This window comes from Thermobia domestica, chromosome 5 (assembly GCF_964235325.1).
Source record: "Thermobia domestica chromosome 5, izTheDome1.hap1.1, whole genome shotgun sequence".
NCBI lineage: Eukaryota > Metazoa > Arthropoda > Insecta > Zygentoma > Lepismatidae > Thermobia > Thermobia domestica.
In genome coordinates this window covers 65,669,122-65,675,315 of record NC_137458.1, presented here as the reverse complement: position 1 = coordinate 65,675,315, position 6,194 = coordinate 65,669,122, and positions in this window count along the sequence as shown.

Genomic DNA, 6,194 nt, shown 5'->3' with positions numbered 1-6,194 from the left:
TGTTTCGTTAGTTTGAAGCGATCAAACATTATTATTTTAACCATGTAACTTCTCTCACGAGCCGCCTCTGACGAAAAAATACCTTACCCTTCCTTTTCCAGCTTCAAACATTTATATTATTACTAATTTGATATTGTTAATCTTAAATATTTGTTGTTTCACAATTAAAGCAGTGAGTTACATATGTTTTCACTTCAACTTCGTTTCTTTGAGAATGTTAAATTTCACTATGTGTTACTTACCTATTACGCACACCTCTATAATATTTCTCGGCTACAACACTTAATTTCAAATTCTCGTTAAACAAATATTTTCCATTAACGGCGTTCACTACTTAAGACATTTGATTGTTTAGCCGTTGATATGTGTGATGAATTATTTTCCTGATTTCTTTGAAACGAACATAGGATATTAATGATTTTTTGTTTGTTTCGTTAAATGTTCCTTTTTCAAAATGAGTTCACATTATTTGTAAAGTTATTACTATACCTTGTAAATTACGAAGGTTGATAAAAAAAGAATGATCATCTATGAATAAAACATAATTACCTGTACTAATCCTCCAAATGTTGATGGTCTTTCTCAAAATAGTCCTCATTACATTCAATTCACTTGTCCCAACGTGTTTACCAGTCATCAAAGGCATGCTGGAAGCTATTTTTGGACAGATCCTTCGAAAATCGCCTCCCCAGCTTTCATCACTGCCCCTGAATAAGCGAAACGCTGACCCTGGAGGTGTTTCTTCAAACTTGGAGAAAGAAAGTAATCACAAAAGGTTAAATCAGGCCTATATGGAGGATGGGGTCCACACAGAACTTTGATTTTTGCAAGATAGTCAATAACAACATTCGCAATATGGTGCTTGGCGTTATAATGGTTTATCATCCATCCTGTTTCTTTTAAATGTTGTCGTTTACGATTAATGTGGCCTTGGATGGTTTGCAATACACCTTATAATACACTCCCCTGACAGTTGTATGTGCTGCGACAACATGTTGGTACACTATGCCTCAAATATCGAAAAATTAAAAAGCCCATAATTTTGTTAGCAAAAGCAACAACTCTCACCTTCTTGAATGTTGGTGATGAAGGAGACTTCCACACAGAACTCTGTTACTTGAACTCAGGGTCATAATGATGAAGCCAACTTTCATCGGCAGTGATGATTTTCGGCGGAAACATGGGATCGTTTTGCAGCTTTGATTTCCACTCCGAACAAACCTCCCGGTACGCATAGCTTTTTGATCGGGAATGATGAATTGCGGAACCCATCGCACACACACGTTGCATATGCAATTTGTCTGTGAGTATCGTATCAGCGAACCAAATTAAATGTCCATTCTTTGCGCTAGTTCTCTTACCGTGATTCAAGGATCTTCTCTTACTATCACAGCAGCGATGTTGATATTCACTCCCGTCAGAGCAGTTACTGGAGCGCTGGGTCCACCTGCCTTTGAAGTTGATTGCCTCCCATCTTTAAACATTTTGAACCATCTTCTCGCTGTGCTGTAGGAAAGAACAGACTCCCTATACGCCTCCTGCAACATCGTATATGCTTCAGCTGCTGTTTTCTTCAAGTTTAACAGAATTTCAATACACTGTACTGTTCTTCGCATGTCAATTCCATCTTGCCTTATCTGAAACTGAAGCTGCGTGTGCTTGAACGGCTATCAAGGTCACATTTCTGACGGCATGGCCTTCAGACTTGCTTGATCTATTTGCCATTTCTCCCACTACACAAACTTGTTTCGTTTTCTGTTCCTTGATGTTGTATTGTAACCGCTTTCCCGATCTGCCCCCACTGTCCCACCAACGAGTACTTTCAGGAGATCTGAACTTACCTGGTTAAGACATCAAAGAACATTTCTAAAAAGGGATTACAAAACCTTTCCCGGATTGCCCTCAAGTCTCAACAATGAGATGAGGATCAACCACCGAGAGGTTCGGATGTCTCGTCTCGAAATCCTCATGGACACCTCGCTCAGATCACGATCTCAATTGACTTCGGATCGACTTTTTATGCAACATTGTTTCTCTATAAAAAATAATGTATCTTTCTATAAAAGAACACCAAATTTATCTCTCTATGTTAAACCATTAGAAGATATTGCTATTTTTATCTGGGTATTGTTCATATGACACTTCCAGTGGCCATTTTTCTATATGGGGGCGAAGGTCAGGTGGGATATTAGGTAATTATTTAATGATTTAGAAGTAATTATTTAGAAGTAATTATTTTGTATCTGTTGTTAAATATATCACTCTACAGTTTGCTTGTCATAAAGTTAATAGTTGAAATATTATCATTTTCCCTCAAACTCAATTTTAGGGTTCTACAAGTATACAACTTTCTGAATATTTAGCTGAACGTTCTTTCTCGCTCATAAATTTTGAAGCTGGCAAAAACTACATTGTGTGGATGTGTCTGTGCATTCTTCCCACATAACGAAATTTTCATGCGGGGAAGGACGAGGCCGCGTTACACTATACCTAAAGGAGGAGCTGTGCTAAATGATGTTAAGTGTTTGGTAGGGTGTGATGGGATAATCCATTTTGATCTCTTGACACGTAACCAGACAGTCAATGCAGATAACTAGTGTCAGCAGTTTGAACGCCCACGGGCTGCATTGTTGGAAAAACGTCGTGCTCTGATTGTTTGTAATGTGCTCATCAATGGTGATAACGAGCGTCCACACGGAAAGAAGGCCGGTGCTAAGATGAAGGAATATGGCTGAGAGAAAAAATGAAATCTTGTCCTACAATTATGCACTTTAGGCTAAGAGAGACGAGTAATTAAGGTAAGTGAAGGATGATGGAAGAATTGGTAGAACAAGAATGTAGAAGGAAAAGACACACGAACACGATGTTTGGCCGGGGATCGAATCAGGGACTCCATACACTAGAGGCAAATCCCCAGCTATTGTTTTCATCAGATCTTCCACCAACAAACTATTGTCTTTGTAGCTTTCTTTATAATCATACTTGAAGGAAATCACTGCGAGACGAGGATAACGTGCGACAAACAGTTCACTGATCACTTCTTTCAGCAGGGAGTTCAACAACTGGTTGACAGGTGGCAGAAATAAATGCTGTCAGTTTCATCAAGGATGTTATAAATAGAGGATCTGCCCATATATATCTTCATCCTATTAAATCGGTGAAGCCAAAAAGCAACCGAGCATCGGCACGTCTGATTGGCTACTCTCGTTTCTACCATAATCTGATTGGCTACTTTCGTTTCCGCCATGATTGTTGGCTCAAAACATTGCGATCCTATTGGGTGGAGTGGGCAGGGTAGGGGTGACGAAACTGTGACGTATAGCTTCAAGATTTTGTTGTAAGGGCACATCCACTATTTTATAAGATCCTTGAGTTTCATGAAATTCTAATGGAGACTATTTTGCTGACTAACAGTAGTGTTTTCTTTCTCTTGCTCATGATACAAAAATATGGCATTACTCATAGGATGGTCCGGTATTTCATTTTTACTAAGTACGAAATATTTAAGTAGATTAGAAGAATAAATTAGTAAAATTAATATTAAAATTTCAATTAATTTTAGAGAAAATGCCACTACCAATCCAGCATACCATTTCTACAATATTACGTACGAGACATATACTAAACAATACATCTCATTAAGCTGAATCAGGCCGGATTTACATACAAGTTAAATAGGCTATAGCTTAGGTCCTCATTCTCTTGGGGACCCCAAAAATTTAAAGGAAAAGTGGGATGTAAATTTCCAAAATATAGAATCTACATACAGCAAGTGTTTTCTGTTCTATAGGTTCCTATTATCCAGGAACGTTATTTCAAATTTTGCTAGAGGAAAGGAAGATCATTTACTCTTGTAAGGCTTTCAAACTGTTTATTAGTATAATATAATTACAATACAATGATACTATTGAATTATATATAAATTGGCGTCGTTTCCGAGTTACAAGCTGTCGCAAATGGCGGCAAAACGACGTGTGACACCTCATTGCGGACAAAGGAAAGGTGCAACAGCAAGCGGGTCTACATAGCTTAGAGAAAGTAATGCCTGAATAACATAATGGTGTTAGAAGCAAGGCAGTTGTGACGCGGCACAAGGAGTTCCTTTACTGCATCCATTTTCCGCATGTCAGTCTGTCCACATAAGAAAGTCCCCTTTGAGAAATTTCTTGTTCCGCGTCCCTACTGAAGGCCCCTGAGTTTACACAAAAGACATAAACAGTAGAGTTGTTTTCAGTTTTCACTCAAATTATTCTAAAATATTAAGAGGTTTGATTGTAATCACTATTATTTTATTTTTTTCTATCCTTTTCTGGCCAATATTGATAAATTTACATATCATCAAAATCATCATAGCTATTCTGCCATTGTTGGCAACTGAGAAGCTTCGATTTACGGTAGTCCTCAGCTGGTCTCATCGTTTTGACGTAGCAATTTTCTGTTTTAATACCATCCTTAAACTACGGCTTAATTCGTCCCCTTCCTCTCTTTCTATCTATCATACTCTCTAGCACAGTGGTTCTCAAAGTGGGGTCCACGGACCCCTGCGGGTCCTCGAGACCTAGACAATGGGTCCGCGACGCCTAACATTTAGAATGTATTGTAATAAAACGGAACTCTCAGTTATTATGCAAGAAGTATTTTTCAGCTACTAAAAAGAAAGTAATTAGAAATTGTACCTACGTTTGTAAATTTAAATGTTTTCCTACTCTACTAAATTTCTGCCCTGAAGCCAGTCAACCATTATATAAGACTACTTGAAGTGAGAGAAGTTCCTTGTTTGCTAGGACACTTCTTTTCAAAAGCAGTTGCACATTATCTGAACGACGCCTCGGAATTTCATGGATTTCATCTTCAAGTGGCGGAAAGCTCCCACCATTACCACCAATTCCAGATTTTTTTTTTTAAAAAAAAAGAGAAGTAAATGTTAGTCATTCTTATGCTTATAAACATCAAGCATCCCCCAATTCTGGGATTTCTGAAAAAAACGACGAGAAACCGATCCCAAAATATTCAAAGAAAATGAACTTTGTAGCTTTTGGTGGTGTGTATGCTGTGGTGTGTGAAAACGGCATTGAAACATTTGATGCCTTTCAGTTCCACTTACCAGGGGCAGATTCAGGGGGGCGATCGCCCCCTCAGAAAAAAAACTTTCCTATTTTACATATACATAAAACCCATCCCAGAGTTTGGAGCTTTTAAAAGTATCTCTATGTAGCACTATTACAACCCACCGCCCCTCCCCACAGAGATCAATCCTGGATCCGCCCCTGCCACTTACTTATGTGAGCAGACCTTTTCTGATCTTTGCAGTATTAAAACCTTAAAGCGAAATCGTCTTAATGTGGAATCGTACCGAAGATTGATGGTGACAAAAATTATTCCAGATATCAATGAATTATGAAAAAAATACAAAAAAAAAATCCTTACATTAGTGACTCTTGCAAGCATCTAGCTAGCAAGACCAAGACCAAAGGTTTCAGTGCAAGACCAAGATCAAGGCCATCAGGGTCTTGGTCTTGCATTTGCTCATCACTATCTATAGCGAAGGTGTAAATAATGGGGTCCTTCCTGATAGTCATAAAATATCTGTCTGCTCCTTAAAGTATCACTATAATTTGCTTATTGCTTTGTAGGGTGTTTTTGTTTTGCATCAACTCCTTACATGGCAATACCTACTGCCACAGCATATGCTCATCACAAAAAGCAGCGATAATTTGTCATTGATAAGGGACAACTGGACATAAAAAGGAACCCGTTACTCCATGCTGTAAGCGTCGGTGGACCACTGATGGGCAACTAGCGACATCTCGCCAAAAATTGGCGGCCCCGCAGCGCCGTTCCGCGGTGGCCACACTTTCGTTTTGAAAATTATACCACCAGCAGTAGAGACGCGACGAAATGCCAATGAACAAAAATTACTCCCCCAAAGTATATTAAGTCGAATGCGTAATTTGTTTACACTAAGGTGAGCTTAAAAACACTTTAGAAAAGTATCCCTGGGTGGGTGCGAACCACCAACCTTTTGATTACCAGGTGCGTGCTCTTCGACATGGCCACGGAGGCGATAAAAAATAATAAAACGTCGCTTGTAGAGTAATAAATCGTTGAGGTCTTTTTAATTTGGCTAATTAGAGTGCTCCTGTAACCGTGTATATTCGACGGTAACCGTTTGGGATCAGATAAAATCCCCGCGC